Here is an 11,069-nt window from a genome sequence, read left to right as displayed (position 1 = left end):
TGCTGAGGCAGAGCCAGTGAGTCACGGCACCTCGCAGGGGTACAGCTGGAGTCTCCATCGCGATCACAACATCTCCTCAACACCTCCACCTGCAGAGGAGAGGAGGTGTGGGTGTGTGAAGCTTCTGCTCCAGATGTGCTTCCCTGCGGAGATGAGAAAAAAAGACCAAAGCACTGCAGATAGATGAATAGTAATATATAGCAGAGAGAAATAAGTACAATAAGAGTAAGTATGGATGGGTGGGTGCTGAAAGAAAGTGAGAGAACAACAGGGCTGAAGACGGGAACGGGATTTTTGAGTGATGATGCTGCTCTGGAACTTGTTTCTTTGTAATGGAGCTGCTGTACATCTTACAATCCTATAGGAGGCGATACTGAGCACGGAGGTGTTGAAGACCATGTGAATATTTATATTTTGTGGCTTTAAGATAACCTACACTGTATATACCACATATTTACAGTCAATATGACGTTACAATGAGTCTTTTAGGAAAATTAACCAAAAATATTGATGACTCATTGTTTGTAATGTGCATACACATTATAATAGGTGAATAAAATAAAGGTGCTTAATGCGATGCCATAGAAGAACCATTTTTGGCCAAAGGTTCTTTTATGAACTGTATCTTTCTTACTTTTGTATCATCTGAAGAATTTTTGGAAAAACAGACATTTTCTTCAGATATTTAAGGTTCTTTGTACCAAAGGGTTCTTCTATTGCTTTGAAGAACCTTTTGAAGCACATATTTTTAGTGTACATTAAACTAAATCATTTGATCGATAAAGGCAGACTACAGTATATCAGGAAATATAAGTTTTATTTTAGTACACAAAATGCATAGAATAACTAAAACATGACAGTAAATAAAGCGAACGTTGAGTACAGTTTAGTTGGGTTGTATTTGTGCCGTTTTTTTACCCCGGTGGTCATTCTCATGGCACTTCACTCAATTTTGTCCAAACCTCCCTAAATTCTTCAAGCGAAAATCCTTAGTTTACACTTCAAACACAACTACAGGAGATGCATACATAATCTTTAATACATCTTTAATAATATATTCAAATGTTACCGAGGTAGGACATCACTTTTGGCCACCACTGTGCTATGAAAGAAATCACCTTTTTTTGTTTGTTTGTTATTATAAAAGATGCTGAAGACTTAGAGATGTGTTAAGACGTGTAACACATACAGCTCACACGGCACTTACAGCTCGTGTAAAAGCATCCTACACACACCTTCTTCTAAGTCAGTTTGTGGGTTTGTTGTTGTTAGTCCCAAACGCACGCGCGCGTGTGTAGACGCTCCGGGGAAGCAGTCCAGATTTCTCATCTATTTCAGGGTCGGGATTTGATAAGCCCTCTGGTGACGTGACGGGCTGACAGTTTGTAAGAAAGCGGGTCACGGGGGGCCCGGTCCTGATGGCCGCTGATGAGCAGAATTAGTCATTCATTATCATTTAAGTTAATTACTGCACTGGCTGCTTTCTCTTCGGAAAAGTCCCGTCTGGATACCAGCTCAAACCAGGACAGCTTGAGTCATTTTTTGACCATTATTATTTTTGCCATCTCGTCTCATCATTAGTGTGATGGCGAGACAATAGGCACGGTGGTATTGTGACATCGGCAGGCGCCATCTGTGCCAAAATATGGAGGACAATACACACCCACATATGGTGACGGCTTCAAGACGGCACACTTGTCCTGTCCGTTTAACCACTCCCGTTTTATTATGGAGACAGAGAGGATCACGGGATAGATGAGGTTACCTTTTAAAAACACATACAGGCTCGATATTAACACACATTGACCTGCGTGCGTGAATGTCTCTTCTGTTTTATATGATTATTACTGTTACTGCATCTGTTTGATATCATTTTTGCACCATCCCCCCTATCAGCAACATACACCCAATGACTGCTGGGCTTTTTTAGACATACCCATCTGCTGTCTCACAACTTCTAATCTTCGTTCTGCAAACCCCCTCCAACACGCACACGCATATGCATGCACAAGTCAGATCTGTTAACCAAGATATTGCGTACCAGGGATACAGTATGCGGCGACCGCACGTCGTAAGACTTCATGTAAGCGCAAATGTAAACATGAGACAATTGAATTTATATATCAATTTTTTGCTTGATATATGAAGACTTCTTATAGACTTCTTAATCGTATTGCTCTTCTTTTGTGATAGTGTACCACACAGCATTTTTCCTATTTAGGCCTATAGTAATGTTTTATCTCTAATCCAAAACCTAAACCATTACAAATGTATATTTAATCATCATTTCTAGATGTACTTTGACCATTTCAGTTCAGTGTCTGTTGAATTTCAACAATATCAAACGTCAGGAGTGAAGTCATCCAAGAGCAATGTGAAAGACAGGAAAAAAATACTTTTCCTAAATACATGTACAAATATTACAGTTGTATTGCTTATAAAATATGAACTTGTTTTCTTTGCAGTATTTGGGGTCAAAAAATACAAAGCATATTTTCCTGTTATTTCTCCAGTTTTAATCTTCTACAAATAAATGAAAATATAAACAATACTTTTATTGTTAAATTTGGGAGAACTATTACTAATAGTTCACAGAATGAATTATCATTTGACCTAAGCACACACCTATACATTTCAGAAAAACTGAATAAACAAATTGCATTCAATACTACTGAAAATAAAAGAATCTAATAAAAAGTGATTTACCAAACATTCATGTGTCGGTTAAATAAGGACATTTAAGTTGTTTTACAAATATGACTTACAAAAAACGTGTGTGTATTTCGAGACAAAACAATGGTACAGATGCAAGTTGTTTTCAGTTCAGACAACTCTAACATTTATTTTAGTCTTGGACTGGTCTTAATCCCTCTGTGGGAAACCAGCCCTATAGGTTAGAATTGTATAGTTTTATTTATTTAACACCGCATATAGGAATTTATAGTCTGTCTGATATTTGACCTGATTTCTGACTTGCATAAAGTCAACATGTTTTCTTGTACAGCTGCTTTGTAACGATGAAAATTGCTTCATAAATAAACTTGACTTGATTTGACTAGGTTAAGTGAATTTATATAAATGTTTATGCATCTTGAGTCAAAAGAAAAGGCTACGGAACATAAAAACGTAAACATACAGCACACGATCTCCAAAATAAATAAGCAGTGCATGTTTACTTTTAACAGCTTTTGTGATTCAGCAAACGCACGCGGCCATATTAGTTTTACTTGAATTCATTATAAAGCCCCGGATCTTCAGGCAAGTTAAGCGAGCGGTGTAAATCAGATTGTGTTTGACCTGCTCCAAACCCTAATCCATGTAATGCCAGCGAGCTGAAGGCAGGGGGTACGAGCTGCACCACATGATCACAGAGAAGAAGAAGAGAGGAACAGCAGAGGGGACAGGAAGGAAGACAAAGGAGGTGCCGGCGAGACACCGGGGAGGCCGAGAACAGAAACAAGGAGCACGAGGCCGACACGAGAAGCGCTGGGAAGCTGTTTGAGTTTCACGCTCGCTCTTCCTCTTTACCTCCACGCTGTCATATTCCCACATCTTTCCGTTTCACTAAATAATATCTGAAAACGGCGAGCGCCGCAGAGCAGGATTAATTGGCTTTCAGCATTCATAATTAAGACGATGCCTCAACATGCTGCCTGTGTATCGTCCTCCATTAATTTCCGATTGCTCTTGTCATTTTGCACATTATGCTTTTGCAACACCAAATGAAAGTGTGTCGGACGTTCCCTCCCTAATTCTCTCTCTCTCTCTCTCTCTCTCTCACTGTCTAATGAAAGATCTTTACACTTCAAAAGCACGACGTTAGGGTGATGCGGATAATTACTAGAAGAACAAAGAGAGAATCACAGGATTTTATTGTTCAGAAGAATTTGCCGGAATGGGTGTCATCTCTCTAACTTTTGATTTCAGACACATGCGAATGAAAAAAACACAAATGAGATCACGTAACTATCTCTTACAGACATTAAAAGTAGAGCAAATGGAAACTTTAGCTCAAGTCTCATTTGCGTCTCTGATATTTCTCACGAGAAAAAGAAGCTGAAATCTAGTTTCAGATGTCAACAATGTGTCAAACTGAGCTCAGATTTGTAGTCTGCCATCAGAAGTCAATATGATTGAAGATCTCAATATGAACTTGAACATTTCTCATCAAATTTACCCAAATCCAGATTATTTGACCCCTACAATCTACATTCATTTGATCCTACACGTATTTAAACAACCGTCTCCTAAGTAATCTCAGGAGAAACATCTGAGGCTAAATTTATAAACATAAATAAAAAACAAAACTTCGTAAAATCTATAAAAATATATGTATAAAGTTAAGCAAAAGTCTCCATTTGCTGAAATATTAAAGGGATCTCAGGTGTGTTTTTTTCTGTCATGTGGGCCAAAGTGTCCAAAGCCCGTTGACTTCGGAGACTCTGAGGGGGTTCATCTGATGGGCTGAATTTCAGCAAGCTGGAGGGATTCGGGTTGTTTACAGGATACGCTCAACATTAGACAGAATGATTCCATCTTGCCGCAGGCGGTCAGCAGCACCACCTCCCACTTTCCACACATCCTCTGTCCGTCACGCGGGGCGGTCCTGAGACATCTTTGAGGTCGAACGTACCACCTCGACTTCCACAATCCCCCCTCCGGTTCAGAGGGTCAGCTCGGGCACTGCTGTCTGTATAACCCCCACCCATCCCCGAGGGTCCGGCCCTCAGATAGGACCGACGTGCGAAGCGAGACATCTGGAAGCTTTCTGACCTCCGGACTTTCGCAAATCCTGTCAGGCTGATCACCGGTGAACCAAACTATTGATGAATCTTAAACTACACTTACCTCCTTTAATAACCCAAACTTTTCACGTGTGTTTCAGCTATTGTCTCTATCATGTGAAAGGTATAATAATTTGCCCCCTCGAAATATCCCTGCCAGCTTCTAGACCCTGTCACGCAGCGCTGGGCACGTATAATTTAATTTGAATTCATTATGCTCTTCTGTTAATATATTCATGACTTCAATTCCCTGAGCTGTCCCACCACCTGGAGTGTCCTTCGTGATCTGTGTCACCGCGGCCCCCTCCTCTCCGCTCGGGGCCTTTGGGGGGCCGTGAAGGGGGGTTAAGGCAGAGGTCATAGTGGCCCCACGGTCCCCACTGTAATTAGGCTGCAGTGGAATGTGTTAGCGGGACCAGCTGGGACCACCGCAGACCCTCGCAGAGGTAAAGAGGGGGAAGGTGGGCACCTGCAACCCGGCCTGATGAGGGACAAACAGAGCTGGATGCAGGGGCTCCTGGGGAGTTCACCTAGAAACAGACAAAGTGATCAAAGAGAGGCTTTGGAGTACGAGAGGATCAAGAAAGAGGCGAATGACAAACTGAGGCGGGGAGTGTTTGGATGGTTACTGCAAAATAGATTTAGTGGAGATGCCATTTATGTTTAATAAAAGTCGTCAGGTAAAGAAAAATGAAATAAAAATGAGACAATTGTAAAACTAAAGAGCTGCATAATTTGAGTTCATGTTAAAAGTTTAGACTGCATGCTTTGAAAGAAACAGCCCAAATATGAGAATTCCTACAATCTTAAGTATTAATGAAATGTAATAATATTAACGTCCCATAGTTTCGGAAATATATTGTTCCGATCGCAATCTTTTTAGGATGACAATAAAATGAGCAACACTGCCCTCTATTCTATTTCATTCTACGTGTATGCTACATTTAATACAATTTCAGAAAATCGAAGGTAAATGAGATGAGATCTCTTTATGATTATTTCACCTCAACATGAATGAGATTAAATAGAAAATGAAAACGTTTGCTTAAGTTCCCTGCGTCTCAGATATTGCTCCAGAGGAAAAGAGTCGGAAATCTCATAAAAGTCTCCATTAGATTTTCAGGAGAGATCTCGGCAATGTCTCGAACTGAGCTCAGATTTGCCACGTTTATTTCTCCTATGCGTTTTAATAGGACGCATCGGACACTAAGGTGATACTTGAAATGTAAACGTAACGCAAGTGAGAACTCTCAAAACACCTACTGTAAGAGCAACGTTTGAGCAATAACATTATCCTTTTACAATTGCACGAGAAACATCCGAGACAAAGTTGAATCTTAAATGAAATGAAAATCTCAGGGGCTATAAACGATCATTAAATGTGTGTGCGTGTGTTTGAACAGAAGCAGGGATATGGAGTGTGAGACGGTCCGGACCCCCGGAATGCACTGGCAGAACAGTGCAGTTGGACTGGCAGCCCATAATTATCTCTCCGTTTCTGTCATTAACAGACATAGAGAGAGCAGATCTTGATGAATGATGCAGCCCGCACCAGACCCCCCCCATCTGAACCACACACTTTTACATCTTTTACAGGTCAGAGACCCTCACTGAAGATGCTGTAGTGCTGTATTGACTCTGTACTGCATGTACAGTGTGTGTTACTGTGTGTTATTAACCCTCAACACCCCAGAGGTTCTACCCTTCAAATTATACATCATATCCCCCGCCAATGTTTCTTTCTAATCTATAGGGGAAATATATTTGTGTGAGATGTGAAGTGTTGATCCCGCCAATCACATTTCATCTCACCTCTTTTACCTCCCCCCTCTCTCTCTCTCTCTCTCTCTCTCTCTCTCTCTCTCTCTCCCTCTTTATCTCTGTTTCTCTCTCTCTCTCTCTGTCTCTCTCTGTCTCTCTCGCTCTCTCTATCTCTCTCTATCTCTATCTCTCTCTCTCTCTCTCTCTCGTTCTTTCTTTCTATCTCTCTCTCTCTCTCTCTCTCTCTCTCTCTCTCCCTCTCTCTCTCTCTCTCTCTCTCTCTAAAGTTGTACATACACACCAGAATGAGGTAAACACAAGAGGGAAATGTGAGAAAAAGAGAACAACCAGGTTGCTCCCACCAGGATCATCTCCTCTTTTGTCTCTTGGTTTGTGAATGTTGATGATAAATACGTTTGTGTGTAAATCGAACTGATTTCCCCCGAGTGGGATCTCTGTCTCTCTTTCGCTGGCTCTTCCATGTTTCTTCTTCAAATATGCATCTTTCACTCAATCACGGACTGAAGGCATCTACATGAATACTTTGTCATTCTGGTATCTGGTAATTCTTATACAACGCATGACCATGCAAATGCAATGCTCAATTGATCTACAGGAACACTTCATATCATTTATTCATGCCGGAAAGCTGAGCCAAGACAGAACTGTGACCAACCCTTTATCATAGCTAATGTTATAATGTAATGTTTAACCGCAGCCAAATGTTTGTCCTTCATTAAAAGACAAAGGAATCATGTGCCCAAATCAAACCCTCATTTCCGAGCACCTCAATGGCTTTCAAGCGTGCACACCTTTTGTTAAACCATCGAGAGAAACATCACTTTCAAATGTAAAGACAGCGCTGGCTACACTTTCTTCACGTAAAGTGTGTGGTTGGTGTCTCCAGGGCCTTTAAAATTCGGTAAAGCTGCTGAGATGTCCAAACCTCTGCCGAAAAAGCTGTAATCAATTCATCTCGCTTTGCAGAAACTCAGAGCATATGGTCCTCTGTCAGCCTCTGCTTTTAATTTACTCATCGTGTCTGCTGTGAAAACAGACCGAGTCTTTATCTGAATTGCTGATTTAATCAGGAGTGCCAGAAGCCGTGGAGAAGACCAGAACTCCAGCGCACACACCCGGATACATACACAGAGTATAGAAAACTGACACGTGTATCAACATCCATCCAATAACATAACCTCTCACATCCAACATATCAAACATACTGTACATACTGTGTTAATGATGGAGACGCATCAAGACCCACATTCTATGCCGGGCTTTTGTAAAAAAAAAATCCTCTCGCAAAGACGCGTTCTGTGTGGCCTCTTACAGTTACTGAAGTGTCCGTTTTATTTTTTTCCTTGAAAGAGTAAAATATTAATAGAGGGTTTAGTGCAGGACTGTTTGACAGGTTCACTATAACTATAAACTTACATTAACAGTAAAAACACTCACCGACACATGCTGAATCATACTTAATGTGTTAAGGGCTTATAATGCAGGTGTCATATATTGCTGCTGTACCGCGCTTTTACTCTAAACTAAATGAGTTTTTCCCAGACGTGTGATATTTCCATGTAAAATACTGTTGCATTAAAAACTGCTTTGAGTCTAATAATATTACTAATAAACGTGAAATAATATTTGGGTAATTCGATGAAGAGGTCAACCTTAACACGTGAGTTTTTACCAAAGGCTTTCACCATCATACTGAAAAGTCAAATATTTGTTGGTTTGTATACACACGTTAGGTCTTTTTAAATAAAGTTTTCAAGCATTTTGTTTATTTTTCAATCCATAATCAGGTAAGTAATGCTTCCAGAACTGTCACACTTACAACGGTTCATATTCAGATTTGATGAAAGTGGAAATATAATAGCTATTTTATCATTGCTTCTGGTTTGTCACATCCACACCTCGTGGATATTCATCTTAAATAGAAAACATGTACAGAGGGATGTTTTTCTGGAGTTTGATATATCAGCAATAAATACATTCTCTTAGTGTATCGTTCTAGTTTTGACTGCACACGTCACATCCATAATGCTGGAACAGTTTTATATAATATTACAAAACGTGATGAGGTATCACGTTTTGTTTGGGTGGTATCGTGAGTGAAACACACGCAATGGAAATCTTCAGACAATCTGTCCTTAAATGGATACATCTCTGTGTACTTAAGACTCTGTGTCACTTTTAACTCGAAGGCTAAATAATACGTTAAAATTGAAAAATTGCTTTTCTTTTACTCATCCTTTTTGAGAGCGTAGATAGAGACAGACAGGCAGGTTTGACCGGGTACTGTTTAGTTTGTAGAAAAAAATTAACTCAGACAAGGCCTGGCATCCTCACTCTTTTTGAACACATACGCAACACGCAGGTAGTCAACACTAACAGAGAATTAACCTTCTGGGTACCTGTTTCATCATTTACCTCTCTACAAAAAGTAGCCGAAAGAAATCCCTCTAAAACTCAAAGTGCATGAGCCGAATACAAAAACGATGTAGCCAACTTTGAAGTTGAGTGAAAAACCGTCAGACGAATCCGACTATGATCATAATAGCGCAGCCATGTTTTTAATGAAGGCGGTGGCGGCAAAGTTATCCCCAACTAACCATCCTCTCAAAAACTGCAAACTCATTTTCTGAAGCATCAGAAGTTTAAAACCTATTTCATTTGGGAGAGTCTGAATAATTGAACGAAAGCAACCTCCGGTACGAGCGATGCCCCAATGACGGTTTTAAAAACGAACAAGCTTCCAAACAACAGAAACCACATTTTTGTTTCCCATCACCAGAAAGCACTTTTATCTCCGTGCTGCCAACGTTTCATCCGCTGAACTACTGCAGGGTGACGCTTTGTGCTTGAGCTTCGCCGAGTGCAAGCAATTGGTTCCTGAAAAAAGAAATGGGTTTAATTGGAAATTTGTTAGAACAAGAGATTTGAGAGAAAGGAGGGGTGGAGACGATAGAGGGATAAAAACAGAGAAAGAGAGAGAGGGAGGCAGCTGTGAGGTTGTTGGTAAACAGAGGGTGGCCGCCCCGTGCTGTGAAGTCTGATTAAGAGCTGACCAGGGATCTCATTCACGCCTGTGGGACACTATCTCACCGTCTGCACCTGTGTACCGCCACGCACACACCGAGAGAGAGAGAGAGAGAGAGAGAGAGAGAGAGAGAGAGGATCTTAGGAGTGTGTCAGAAAGCTAGAGTCGGGTAGAATCAGCCAAAGCAAGTGCAGAGTACTAGAAACGATCAAAGCCGAGCTCTCCGAGCTGTCAACAGACGTTGAGATTGGATTGCACGTGCTTTAGATATGATTGTGAGACTTCAAGAAGGCATTTGTGATGTGCATGTTAATCTCATCTGTATATGGAGAGAATGTCAGGCTGCGCATCAGACTCCGTGCCGATCAGGAGATCTCAAGTCCGTATTGATCCAATCAAAAGAAAATCAATGCGATCTCAATGAGAGCTCTTGCGTCTCTCTTAACAGCCTGATGGATTCATCAGAGAACAATATGTGTTAATGAATCCGCTTCCTGATTTTGTCGTTCTATTGTTTCAGGGCGGTTTTCGGGGATATTATTATATTTTTAATGTTTTAAAAAGTAACGTTTTTGTTATTATGCATTCCAAGTATTATCAATCAAAATGCTGTAATAATAACTTAAAAACACAGCTGACCAATACAAGCAAACACAAAAAACATTATAACACAATAAGAAACATGATACAAAGATACATCGGATTTTGCAAATGAACTCTTCATATGAATATTAAGTAAAATACATAACGTTTTTTTTTATTTTAATTTACAGCTTTGACTGCGCCGTATGTTGCTGCAAAATACATAAATGTAAGAGATTCACGTTGTTGCAAATAGACTTACGATACATTGTTTTTTGAAGGAAATGTATTTCAATCATATGAATGAAAGCAATAATCTCAATTACTTGGAAAAAACTGACTAATAAATCATAAAACTATGAAAGTAAAGGGGGTTTAAATTTACCTTTCATTGGTTTTGTGTCGTTTTCATTTTTGGGTGAACTATCCCTTTAAGACAGTTTAAGACGCGTATGAAAACGTACCATGGTTTAACTATATTAATAATCCATTTTATTTGTAGAACCCAAGTCTCCCGCCAGTAAGCTTAACCATGGTATTTGTAGTAAAACTATGGTAATACGAATGGTAACCAATCTGACAAACAAATATAGTTCATTCACGTTTACTATAATAAATCCAAACCATTGTCTATTTTGATCTATATGTATTCACCAAATGCTGACTTATACAAACGTAAGCATGGTTCTGATGGCTGTCTGTCGCATCACAACATCCATTCACACGACTTTATAATGACTTCTTTTACTCGTGAGGCAGGGAGGAATGTGTTCACACAAAGCTCCTGTGCATCTGTGTCTTAACGTGAATAAACAAGGCCATCGGCAACCTGCACCTGAAAGACATTTTCTCTGGCCTCCATTGCGCAGGTGACATCGCCCTCCGCTCGCGGGCCT

The sequence above is a fragment of the Barbatula barbatula genome (genome assembly GCF_947034865.1).
Source record: "Barbatula barbatula genome assembly, chromosome: 1".
In the NCBI taxonomy this organism is placed as follows: Eukaryota; Metazoa; Chordata; class Actinopteri; order Cypriniformes; family Nemacheilidae; genus Barbatula; species Barbatula barbatula.
Note: the sequence above shows the minus strand (reverse complement) of the source record.